This window comes from Nerophis lumbriciformis, linkage group LG18 (assembly GCF_033978685.3).
Source record: "Nerophis lumbriciformis linkage group LG18, RoL_Nlum_v2.1, whole genome shotgun sequence".
In the NCBI taxonomy this organism is placed as follows: Eukaryota; Metazoa; Chordata; class Actinopteri; order Syngnathiformes; family Syngnathidae; genus Nerophis; species Nerophis lumbriciformis.
Window position 1 is genome coordinate 32,692,501 of NC_084565.2, and position 13,525 is coordinate 32,706,025.

Genomic DNA, 13,525 nt, shown 5'->3' on the forward strand with positions numbered 1-13,525 from the left:
CATGTGTTGGTGACCTCTGTTTTTTTTAATACATACAACTGCTAAATAAACCACCGTGATGCCAAAAAAAAAGTCACACTTTGACAAAGAAGGTGAGAAACACTATTGAGTTCAAGAAAGAACTTACAGCAAAGAACGAAAATGGCATCCGCATGGCTATCCCCTGACTAGTCTTTGTCAACAAGAGAGTTTAATTCGGGATGTGTGCTACCAGTGTTAGGAAAAAAACGGCGTTACATAATAAACGTTAAGGTACATAATAAACAACGTTAGGGTACATAATAAACAACGGTAAGTACAAAACGGCGCTACTAACGCCTTTACTTTTGCCAGTAACGAGTAATCTGATTAATTACTTTTATGTGAGTTGCAACGCTGTTACCAGTGCGTTTGATGTAACGTGGCACTTTTGATGTGCTTGCATGTCAACAAGACAGCGTCAGAAGCACAGCGAGTTTACTTTTAGTAATGAAAACAACAACCAGCACCAAATAAAGAAGAGGGAACATTACACAACAAACGGCATACACACACTCTGCTACTACTATGTGGGAATAATGAACAACAAGTCAATAATTGAAGTGAAAAACTTGCAATCGTTTGTGGACAAGGAGACTACTGCCAACAAAGCACATTAAATCTATTCATTAACTAGCGGTAACACAATTCGGTGAAAAGATTGGACAGAGCTGCTGTAACTGCCGGCAAACCGCCACCACTAAGCTAACAAATACAGCTGAGCTAATGCTGCTCATTATCATTCCATTCACTTTCACCGCCATGTTTACAAACACTTCCCTCCTCGATGGCTGCACATCTGGGTACTAAACACTTTAATAATAATAATAATAATAATAATGGCAGCACGGTGGAAGAGGGGTTAGTGCATCTGCCTCACAATACAAAGGTCCTGAGTAGTCTTGGGTTCAATCCCGGGCTCGGGATCTTTCTGTGTGGAGTTTGCATGTTCTCCCCGTGACTGCGTGGGTTCCCTCCGGGTACTCCGGCTTCCTCCCACTTCCAAAGACATGCACCTGGGGATAAGTTGATTGACAACACTAAATTGGCCCTAGTGTGTGAATGTGAGTGTGAATGTTGTCTGTCTATCTGTGTTGGCTCTGCGATGAGGTGGCGACTTGTCCAGGGTGTACCCCGCCTTCCGCCCGATTGTAGCTGAGATAGGCTCCAGCGCCCCCCGCGACCCCAAAGGGAATAAGCGGTAGAAAATGGATGGATGGATAATAATAATAATAATAGTTTTTATTTGTAAAAAGCACTTTACATTGAGTAAACAACCTCAAAGTGCTACAGTGTATTAAAAAAATACAAAAACAACCAAATCGCTAGAACTAGTATGCATTTATCTGAAAAAAGGCTTTTTTAAAAAGAAGGGTTTTTAAGCCTTTTTTAAAAGCATCCAGTCTGTGGTTCCCTCAGGTGGTCAGGGAGAGCGTTCCACAGACTTGGAGCGGTGTTTCCATCCACCGGCTTCAACCATGCATTCAATTGATCATTCAGGAGACACAAATCGTTGAACTTTTCACTTACCCATCTTATGCAAGTAAATTGGCTTTGCTGTGGGCTTTCGTTAAAGTTTTCTCCGCTGTCAACACACCGGGCAGCACAGTTAGTAGGATGTCGTTGTGGCTAGCTGTGGCTTGTGCAGCCCTTTGAGACACTTGTGATTAAGGGCTGTATAAATAAACTTTGATTGATTGATTTGATAGTTCCGCAGTGTATAACTGTGTAGTTATTACGTCCTCAAAAATCGAAACATTTCAAAGCCAGACTGAAGTTTATGCATGTTTTAAATAAAAGTAACGTCAATAGACCTACTCAGTGGCCTAGTGGTTAGAGTGTACGCCCTGAGATCGGTAGGTTGTGAGTTCAAACCCCGGCCGAGTCATACCAAAGACTATACCATTACCTCCCTGCTTGGCACTCAGCATCAAGGGTTGGAATTGGTGTTTAAATCACCAAAAATGATTCCCGGGCGCAGCCACCGCTGCTGCTCACTGCTCCCCTCACCGCCCAGGGGGTGATCAAGGGTGATAGGTCAAATGCAGAGAATAATTTCACCACACCTAGTGTGTGTGTGACAATCATCGGTACTTTAACTTTAACTTTTAGATAGACCTTTCAAAATAGTATTTAAGACCCTTTATGAGATTTTAGGAGAATTTTAGACATTTTAAGGCCTTAAATTATAACAATTGGATTTAAAACTTTTAGACTTTTTAAGATTCCGCAGATACCCTGCAACCAAACTCTTTTGCAACACAGCTAATGAATGAAGTGTATTTTTGTCGTTATTTCCCCTTATTTCTGCACAAAAACACTAGTGAGCAGTGAATAATATGGAGTGATTTTTGGTCCAGAACATGCTTAGCTTTGCTTATAATTGTGTCTTAATGTGGAAAGATGGTTAATGTATCTTGTGCTCATTTTAGCAATTAAGCTAGACATTAGCACACTACCCGCATTTTTCGGAGTATAAGTCGCACCGGCCGAAAATGCATAATAAAGAAGGAAAAAAACATATATAAGTCGCACTGGAGTATAAGACGCATTTTTTGAGGAAATGTATTTGATAAAAGCCAACACGAAGAATAGACAATTGAAAGGCAATTTAGAATAAATAAAGAATAGTGAACAACAGGCTGAATAAGTGTACGTTATATGAGGCATAAATAACCAACTGAGAACGAGCCTGGTATGTTAACGTAACATATTATGGTAAGAGTAATTCAAATAACTATAACATATAGAACATGCTATACGTTTACCAAACAATCTGTCACTCCTAATCACTAAATCCGATGAAATCTTATACGTCTAGTCCAGGGGTCGGCAACCCGCGGCTCTAGACTTTAGCGCCGCCCTAGTGGCTCTCTGGAGCTTTTTCAAAAATGCATGAAAAATGGAAAAAGATTAGGGGGAAAAAAAAATCAATTTTTTGTTTTAATATGGTTTCTGTAGGAGGACAAACATGACACAAACCTCCCTAATTGTTATAAAGCACACTGTTTATATTAAACATGCTTCACTGATTCGAGTATTTGGCGAGCGCCGTTTTGTCCTACTAATTTTGGCGGTCCATGAACTCACCGTAGTTTGTTTACATGTATAACTTTCTCCGACTTTCTAGGACGTGTTTTATGCCAATTCTTTTTCTGTCTCCTTTTGTCCACCAAACTTTTAAGGTTGTGCATGAAAGGTGAGTTTTGTTGATGTTATTGACTTGTGTGGAGTGCTAATCAGACATATTTGGTCACTGCATGACTGCAAGCTAATCGATGCTAACATGCTATTTAGGCTAGCTATATGTATATATTGCATCATTATGCCTCATTTGTAGGTATATTTGAGGTCATTTAGTTTCCTTTAAGTCCTCTTGATTCAATTTATATCTCATGACACACTATCTGTACGTAATATGGCTTTTCATTTTTTGCAGCTCCAGACAGATTTGTTTTTGTATTTTTGGTCCTATATGGCTCCTTCAACATTTTGGGTTGCCGACCCCTGGTCTAGTCTCTTACGTGAATGAGCTAAATAATATTATTTGATATTTTACAGCAATGTGTTAATCATTTCACACATAAGTCGCTCCTGAGTATAAGTCGCACCCCCGGCCAAACTATGAAAAAAACTCCGACTTATAGTCCGAAAAATACGGTAGGTTGCTTCTCCAGTATATGAGCAGATCCACTAGTCTGTGTTTGTGTGGTTGTCAATCTCAGTTTTACCTGAATTTTAGATCAAAATGGTAATCATTTGATCCAAGAAACAAGCTTCACACAAAGATCTTCCAAACCAAAACATTCACTCATTTGTGTAAGAAATTGAAAAAAAATCTATGACCCTAATTTGCCAAACTGAAACCTTCCACTCCACTTTTTAGGACAAAAAGACTCTTTGTTTCACCTTTTCCCCTCCCCGGGCTGCAGAAAGGAATGTTTGCAGCAGCGCTGGTGATGGTGGTGATGGTTGGCAGGCGCCGCACGACGCTTACTGGCCTCAGCTAGGTAGGAATCCAGCCCGGGGCCTCATACCGCTGCCAAGTGGGTCACTAGAATTGAGAAGGACGACCAGCAGCCATAGAGTACACATTGGGGAAGGACTGTGGAGCCGTAAAAGACATCGTTCTCTGGATGCAAATATGACCTGAGTGACTACCCAGAGCCAGATGATCAGAAACGAGTAGGAAACTTTGCAGCACATTGGCACAAATTCCCCTAACATGCAAAACTGACATTTTGTAATAAATGTATGTATGTATCCTAAGAGCCTGTTTATGAGCACCAAAAATTAAAAAATCAAACATTTCTTTAACTTGTTTGCTCTACTTTTTGAGAAAAGAGGCACGCAAATGCCTGCTTTTGAAGTTTCAGCTTTTCCATGACGTCATGAAGGAAAAACGTCCGTCCTGATGGACACGATAAAAAAAAAAAGTAAGCGTACCATTACTTTAGAGCAGGTGTCCCCAAACTTTTTGACCTGCATTAAGTTAAAAAAAATTAGGCCAGGGGCCGGGCTATATATATATACATATACATATATATACATATACATATATATATATATATATATATATATATATGCATATACATATATATACAAATACATATACATATGCTAGGAGGTTAGGAGACCCTGAGAGTAACAAGCAGTAGAAAATGTATTGATGGATGGGCAAGAAAGGATAGATTTATTTTTTTTTACTTGGGACTACCGCGGGCCGGATTTTGGACGCTAGCGGGCCGAATCTGGCCTGCAGGCCGTAGATTGGGTAGAGTAATATGAGTCAGTTAAAATGTAAATTATTGTTATCCAAATAATTACTTGAGTAAGAGTAAGTATTAAGTGAAAAAATTTACTCAACTACAGAGCAACTGATGAATAAATAACTTCTGATTTATTTCGTAGCAATTTTTTTAATAGCACTTGCACAACATCTGTAGTTAGTGTGCGTGTGTGTGTGTGTGTGTGTGTGTGTGTGTGTGTGTGTGTGTGCGACAGAAAGACACTACTACAAAGATGCACATTTTACAGTTACTTACTTGACGATATAACAGAGCTAATGTTAGCATAATGTTAGCCTAAACATAAAAACAACTACAACGACTAAAATGCAATGTACATAGATACCTAATACGCTTTTTAAAAAACTTTTTATTGTTATATATTTGCCCTAAATACAGTTGTCTGTGACTTTGTGTCAATATTTACCAGTTCTTAATTGACTGATGTATTTATTTGTATTTAATTTAATTTGTATTTATTTTCCATTGTATTATTTTTTTATATTTTGTGGGTATCTTGTTTGAGGTAGAACAATAGGGGAGCCTTAAAACTCAATAAACAAATGTTTAACAAAATAACAACAACTACAACTTTCTGCAACGTGTTTTCTCTAGTTGGAAGTGGAATTTTTGTAGGCAGAAATGTGAACATTTCCACTGACACAGATGACAGCGCGTGATATAAATGTTATTTTTCCAAGTCTGCAAGTAAACATTGAAGAGTTGTGCTGCCTCGTCTGATGTCACCTCACTTTTTTCAGTGCGTAGTACGAGCACGGTCATGTCACTCACTGCCAGGCTCCGTTTAATTGGTAAAATGGAGTCTAGCGTCAATTGTGCTTACATTGTATTGGTGAAACAGAGTCATGTGACAGTGCACACTGGAAAAAGTCTGTCATGATCCCACACGAGATTTTCGACTTTACTGTTTGCCTCCTGTATTCTGTATTATTTCCCAGCCAGTGCCTTTATTTTTCACTTCCATTTCCTGTCTGCCTTTTGCCAGTGTGCATTTACTACCACAGTATACTGCTGCTACTTACCTTGCGCTAGTTTTTTTATTTTTGCTATTTTTTGCTCTACAAGCAGAGATTATATTCTTTAGCCTGCACGCCGCTTTCTGTCTCTGCATCCTGGGATCACGCCATCTGCTGACATGCCGGGGCGTGACAAGGTCTCTCGAACGAGCAAAATGAATTTGTCTTTGCAAGCAGCAATCAGTATATTATAAATAAATACAATGATGATGTAAATAAATAATAGCAGCATTTGTTCTTCACAAAAATACTATAAATAAAACGAAAAGTAAAAAGTATGTGGCATTAAAACTAGTTTGATTAGTACAAATGATCCGAAAAGTTACTTAAGTAACAGGCCGAATGCGCCTGTTTAAAAAAAAAATCCTGCATGGTGTTGACTTTACTCCATCTCCATGGTAACCAGCAACGAGGAGAAAAAGGACACTAACTCACGTGTAAACAATGGCTGCAATAACCAATAAAAGAATCCCTTCATTCAAGCTGAAGCAACACCAAAAGGCCACGGCGGCTTACCTTTGACCTGCGAGCGAGGGCTGAACATCAAACGCCGGCCTCACATAGCTGCGGCTCAGCGTGCCGTCGAGCTCTCGTCCAAAGTCCTCCTCTATTAAAAGATAGGAAGTAAAAAATAAAAAAAAAAGCTACATTAACACACACAAAAAAGTGAGGGAGCTGAGTTTGCTCACATTCGTGAATCAGAACATCTAGGTCACCGTCAGCCTCCCACAGCACGGCCGGAATATGAGAAGAGAACACACACGCCCGCGTGCAAACACACACACACACACACACACACACACACACACACACACACACACACACACACATCTTGGAAGTTCACTCATAAGCATGCCCACCCGTTGGCTGGAACTTCCAAGAAAGGTAAACATCTGTTCTTGGAAGAATGTAACCTGGCTGCTCGTTAGCGTCGTCACAGCACAGCACAACACCTTCGAGCTTACATCATTTTGCCCAAAAATACGTCTTAAAAGTCATACAAAATTTAGACACTGAACTAAACTTTTCTACTTTGTTTTTTTTAAGTTACCTTTCTGTTTGAGCACAGCTTGAAAGGACTCTCAGCCATTATGAGTAATTTTTTTGTGCACAAACGACTTTGACTTGGCTCTTCTGAGAATAAAATTTGAGTCCTGTTGACTACTTTCTTTTGTCGACAAAAAATGGAAGACGAAAACCAAGATGGCCTACTTCCTGTTTTTTTCAGGTATTGGTTCCTGAGACTTTTATGTGCGTCCCATCATGATAGACAGATTTTTGTGTCGATACATGAAACTGGTAGGAGGTATAGAAATTGTATTTAAAAGAACTCCTCCTAGAGATTTTGGCCCAAATGAGTCACGGTAAAACTTACAGACACTAAACATATAGGTGATGATAAATTACAAACAAATTTTGCCTACGCCATAAGATGTGGGCGTGGTATGGCGCCAAACTTTCATCCGTTGATTTTTGGCCATTTTTTGGTGAAAAAAGGGGTCGCACTTTAACGAACTCTTCCTAGATACTTTGGCCAAATGGGTCGCTGCTAAAGTTCCAGCCCGGCAGGCACAAGACATTGATACAACGTTGATTATACGTACATGTCCTTTAAAACTGACTTTGAAATAACATTGCAAAATAGTTGTACTTGTAAATTGAGACAACGTTGATGTTTAACATTGAATCAACGTTGTTGGTTGGGAAATTACCAAATTTCAATGGTCAAATCAACATTTAAAATACCATTTAAAAGCAAAAACACTACCAGTACATCAGTGGAAGACGGGTACACCAGCAGCAATTACAAAAATGACTGCAGATAAACTCGGCTAGATTTTTGTAGCAACTGTGATTAATCCTGTATAATCTAAATTCAAAAAGTGTGACTAATCTAATTTTTTTAAACAAATCATTTGACAGCATTAGTTTAAACATTTTACATTACATAAGTAGTTGCTTTCATTTTACACTTTTGTGACATCAGGAGTTTTAAACAAGAGAATGCTTCACTTTCTTTTTATACTTTTACAAATTAAAGTTATAAAATATTACTGAAAACATTTCCTGCTCAATTTTGAAGATTTATGATGGCAAAGTCTGCATCCAGCCATGGGGGACTGTAAGGCACCACAAAGGAAAACCGCTTTTACTCAACCTGTCTTTTCTACTAAAGCAACAAAAAGACCGGAATAAATTCCCATAAACATTACAAATGTTTAATGTTGTTAAAAAATTAAAAAATTGACGGCAGCTTCATCCGACATCTCCATAACAAAACAATACGGTACAGAACTAATGGTCTATTTTGCATTGTTGTTTCTGCTTTTCCTATTTTACTTAAAGAAAAACTCACACAGCCATGACCTATTTTTTGTTTGTATTATACAAAACCAGATAAAATCATTGGAGGCTTCTGATTCTGCATGTAGGTCAACCAAAGGACCAAATTATATGGCTCAATGGTAAGATTTGTGTATTTGTCCAATTTTTTTTTTTTATTGTTTATGTGTGTGCTAATATGTCACGGAAAATGTTTAAAAGTAAGCAGAAACTCACTTCCTAACACAACAATAGTAAGACAACATCAATAACAAACAAAACCCCTTTGACGTTGCTTATTGATTCCTAAGAATTTCAGCAATTTTCCAGCAAATCCTTTGCTTCAGATGTGATTCCTACTAATTATTGTACCCTGTCGTGGTCGAAGGCATGAAGACATGTCGTTTTGACAAAAAAAAAACGCATTCTCATGCCAATCACGCGCTTGCAGTTTCTCTATTGCTTTACTTACAAAACATGAGTAACCTATTTTACACCACATTAAAAAACAATGGCGCAATGTATCCTTCAAAAGACCTACATCAGCATTTTACAGTGGGGAAAACTAGAGTACAGAATTTAAGTGGTTTTACAGAGTAGAGGGAGACCTCTAGTGGGGGTGAAACGTATTGTCATAAGAGACTGGAAGTTGGCAACACTGTGATTGACATTCAAGCAATTCCTCTGCAATTTACATTGAGCTACATTTTCTGTTCTGTGGTTATCATCACACTTTTCTTTTTTGGCATCACTGGTAGCGTTTTGTGAGGATACAATCATAAAAAGAACCCCAAATTAGAAAAACAGACTTATGGAGTAAATTGTTAGGGGTCTCTCCAACTAAACTGAACTATTATCAGAAAAGTTACGTAATTACTCAATTAGCAACCCAGGGTAGTACCTCTTTAGGTGTCGGGTAGTGACGTTTACCTAATATTCTAGTACATAGTGAAACCCTGGCAATATTTAGAATAGTACTTCAAGTCTTGCTTAGTGGTTGGAGTTTGGGAGGATGTTGTGCTGCAAATTTTCGGGCTTTCTGATGATTGATTGAAAAGTTTATTGATATCTTAAAGAATTGAATCCATGTAATGCTTTAAAAAGGCAAATGGATGGCACAAAAAGCCAAAAGGCTTGTTTCCATTGTGGTCCATTAAATATTCATCACATTTGATACATTCAATAATAAAATATATACAAGCTGTAACATGTATATAAAAAATGATGACTTCATTGCACATGCTTTTCATGAGCTTTTCATGTTACCTGATTGTGCATGGCCACTCTCCCGCTTTCAACCTAAGGTGTTGTTATCTGGCTCGCATGTGCAGCCAGGGTCCCACCTGGTCCAGGAGCCAAGGCAGCTCCAGGATGACACCTGGTTTGATGATCTCCAAAAAGTCTCTGCACTGTAAAATATTTTTAGTTTGTGCAACTCGCCAGCTGCATTGACACTGCAATTCGACTCATTTTCAGTGATGTCTTTGTTTTGACGAAGAAGCACAACTAGATATCTACTAGAAGAACGGTGAGCATTTTTATCTCTCATATATCATTATTTTATTAGTTATAGATTCAACTCTCAATCGCTTTGTGGATTAACTCACTACAATAAGATAACATGAAGAAAAATCTTACGCTAACAACGGCAGAATAGTTACAAAACTAGGCACAACAAACATTGCCTCATCATTACATTTAATATTAGTGTAACTTGTCCTATCAACTTAAGAAAATTTAAATTCCTTATCTGATTTAACTTTGTTTAACCTCATGATCAAATGTAACTAAGAGAACCTCAGAAGAAGCTAGATTCGTACCAGGAACCCCCGAGTATCTGGACGACTGCTCTACCATCTGAGCTACACCACCACGCAATCACAATGGACCCTTGCAGCTCAGTCTATTCAAAACTACTTAGACATTTACAATATTTAAAGTGGACTCAATGTTAGTACTGTATAAGCAAAATGTTTCAAACAGTGGTATTACCAGAAATGTTATTTTATTTAAAAAAAAATGTGCACCTTTTTTGCTAATATCTTGGGCAAGTTCCCCTATGTCAAATAACTCATCAATTACTGTATAATTGAATTTGAAATATGTATATTTAAATATAAAAAGTATGTGCAACATTATTTTCAAATACATTTGTTTTATTTAATCGTCTTAATTTAATGTCTCCACTTATTCTAACTTTTAAATGTTTTATCATCATTAACTTCAATGCTTTCAATACATTTTCATCTTATGTGTATGCATACTTTTACATATTAATTTCTTATTTTTGCTTAACACTGCGCAAGCTAAACAACAACCCTTATTTTTTTATAGTTTTGATATTTTCAAGACCTTTCTTTCGTTTCACACAGGAAGTAAAGAACATTTCAAACGACAAAATATAAACAAATTAAATATTTGAACGTACCTAATTAAGTTCTGCTTCTTCCTACTCCTTTTCAGACATGCTGGATTGTAGAAATGTAACCACTTGACGTTTCTTAATGTAACTTCTCTACCATGTCTAAAAACACATAAGTCGCAACGAATGGTGCAGTATTATCCACAATTTTTATTAATGTACCTCACTAACTTCACATTTTTATACTTCAAAACGACGGTGTTTAATCGTGTCTTACCTTTGCTATTTTCCATTGCTTTTAGACACATGACGTTTGTTTGGGGTTACATAGAAATAATTTCGACCAGAAACAACAGCGCTTAACTGCAGTTCCCCTACTGCGCAACTTCCTTTGATGACAGGTAATGCCTTACTCAACGCTTATTGGCCAATATGAAAATGGAGGCTGACCCTAGTTTTGATTGGCTGTAAAGTTTCGATGGAGGCGTTACTAATTTATGTTGACCAATGGTTACTATGTGCTGCAATTCTTTAACGCTAATTAATAATAATAATAATAATAATAATAATAATAATAATATAGGATTAGATTTATATAGAAAACATGGAATGCTCATCTGATGAATCCGACCATGATATCAGTGACTCTGATCATGACTGGACATCTGACAGGTACAGTAATTATATGGAAGTAGAATTGTCTCACATCCACTTACGGTACATCAATATGATATTAATACAAATGCATATATTAATAAATATACAAATACAAATGTGATATAATAATTTGTATAAATAAATGCGTATTGGTACCGGTAAATATATTTTTGAGATTTGAAAACATATACAGATAAAATGAATAAATACACAAATGTGACGTACAAATAAATCAAGAATTGGTATAAATAAACGTGTATTTGTAAATATATTTTTGAGATTTTAATATAAATTGATTTTGTATTTGTATTTGTAGATTGATTGGCAACACACACAAAAAACAATTGGCCCTAGTGTGTGAATGTGAGTGTGAATGTTGTCTGTCTATCTGTGTTGGCCCTTTGATGAGGTGGCGACTTGTCCAGGGTGTATCCCGCCTTCCGCCCGAATGCAGCTGAGATAGGCTCCAGCACCCCCCGCCACCCCGAAAGGGACAAGCGGTAGAAAATGGATGGATGGATGGATGGATGGATTTGCATATGTGGATCGCTTTTTTGCTTTTGTGTCGATGAGACATTCCTACCACAAAATAAATGTGACCTACACACTCCCCCGAACAACCAGCAGAGGGCACTGCAGTCAGAGCGGTCTGTATTTAATATTTGTTTACTTACTATGGTACATTATTTGTTTATTATTTATATGTTCACTGTTATGTTACAGAGAGCAAGGAAATTGGATACAATTGCTTCGGTATGAAAAGGGGTAGGATTAAATAAACTCAGCTTCTTCCTACTCCTTTTCGGACGTGCTGTAATGAAACAACTGGAAATATGTGATGCATGTTAGAAATAAACTGGACTCAAATTGCATAATTATTTTTGATAATTTCTTTTTTAAATGTCAACGAATATCATTCTCTTCTTCACAGCACTGTCCTGCACGTTCACTTTCTTCCCTCTCATGGTTGGAAAATAAAGTTATGTCCATCTCTGGCTATAAGTTAATACTAGCGCAACTCAAATGTTTGCTTGCGATCCAAACCGATATACAGATCTTATCTCAAAACACTCTTCTGCACGTCTTCTGCAGCGTAGGCGCATCACATCCACATCCCATCCACGAGCCTCAATGACTTGTAGATTCCGTATTAAGATGTTTTCTTTGGGCCTCACTATTAATTTATAATGCATTGTGATTCTCTGCTGGCCTAACATAACTAGAAATCATAATCATAATTAAAGATAAAAGTTTTTGTTTTTTTTACTTTCCCTAAATATCTAAAAGTATTCATATTCTCTTCGTGTCATATTATGCTCCTTCCAGCGCTGTTGTTTTTAGGTTAAGAGTTTTTATCCAATCAGAATTCAGCTAGTTTATGTTGCCATGCTGTACCAAATCTGCCCGAGGCCTTCAGAATCAACAAACATTTGACAGACAGTTGCAATAGCCAATCGGATCACGAGTTGTTGTCAGTAAGGCCTTCTAGCTGGCCTAAGGCAGATATATATTGTGATGTTATGAGCTAGGTAACATAAGAACTCCATTACCCAGCATGCCACAGTAGTGAAGAGCATGCGCAGTAGCCCCTGTTTAGGTTGTTGAATGTAGACTTGCCGGCAGCTGGATGTTTTTGATGAGCACGCTGTGGAGTAAACTTTAAGAACTCAGCCAACACGCCTCGTCTGCATCTTTTATGATTAGACAAGACAACACATATGTTTGCAAGGCCATTTTCAAGAAGGATATTTAAACAGAAACTACATCTTGTGAGACGATGTCGGCCAACTCGGGAATCTCGAATGGGTTCTACAAATTGTGAGTTCAAATATTTTGTTTTATATGTTTTTTGCAATCTTAATTTTGACAGTACCACATAAGATATGTTTTAATTGCTGATGCAGGTTTCTTGATTTGTAAATGCGCCAGAAAATAACCAGTTTTGTACACTGTTGATGTGAATCAATGATCAGTAGTGCGTAAATGTGTTTCTGTGTAGTATTTCTCCGGCAATAGTCATGTGGTGACATAAATGATGGTATTTTGAGAGGTAATCATTGAAGTCGGACATCACTGAAGGCCTAGGTGGGATACGCACGGCCCGCCACTGGATTCATGGTACGCTTAAGGGGGTCGCACACTCATGGAGACTATTCTCTCAAGGTGCAGACACACAGGCTCCCCTTCTTTCCTTTGCTTTCCTTGCTCATCCAATCAGCAGCCAGGACACATTCACGGCCTTACAGACAGTTGGAATTAATGTAGGAAAATTCACATTTCCCCCACTGCGGTGCTGAAAAGAGGGTGTCCCAACAAGGAGACTGAAGAGAAAGAAAATACAA

The 13,525-nt window shown here is 37.8% G+C and overlaps 1 protein-coding gene across 9 annotated transcripts in view; it reads right to left on the bottom strand.

The window, feature by feature from the left end:
- The window catches only part of clocka (clock circadian regulator a), a 45,625-nt gene extending 34,777 nt beyond the window's left edge, over nt 1–10,848 (bottom strand). For 2 of the 9 annotated variants that reach the window (XM_072915097.1, XM_061978111.2), the window contains exons 1-4: nt 10,804–10,848; nt 9,431–9,573; nt 6,359–6,449; nt 3,928–4,072 (exon numbers count right to left, since the gene is read on the bottom strand). The gene's annotated coding sequence lies outside the window, so the exon portion shown is untranslated. Of the gene's footprint in view, nt 494–3,927; nt 4,135–6,358; nt 6,468–6,531; nt 6,579–9,430; nt 9,574–10,592; nt 10,613–10,803 lie in introns of those variants that run through there. The other 7 variants (XM_072915094.1, XM_072915096.1, XM_061978109.2 and 4 more) reach the window with 7 other exon arrangements.
- Nucleotides 10,849–13,525: the final 2,677 nt, after the last annotated feature.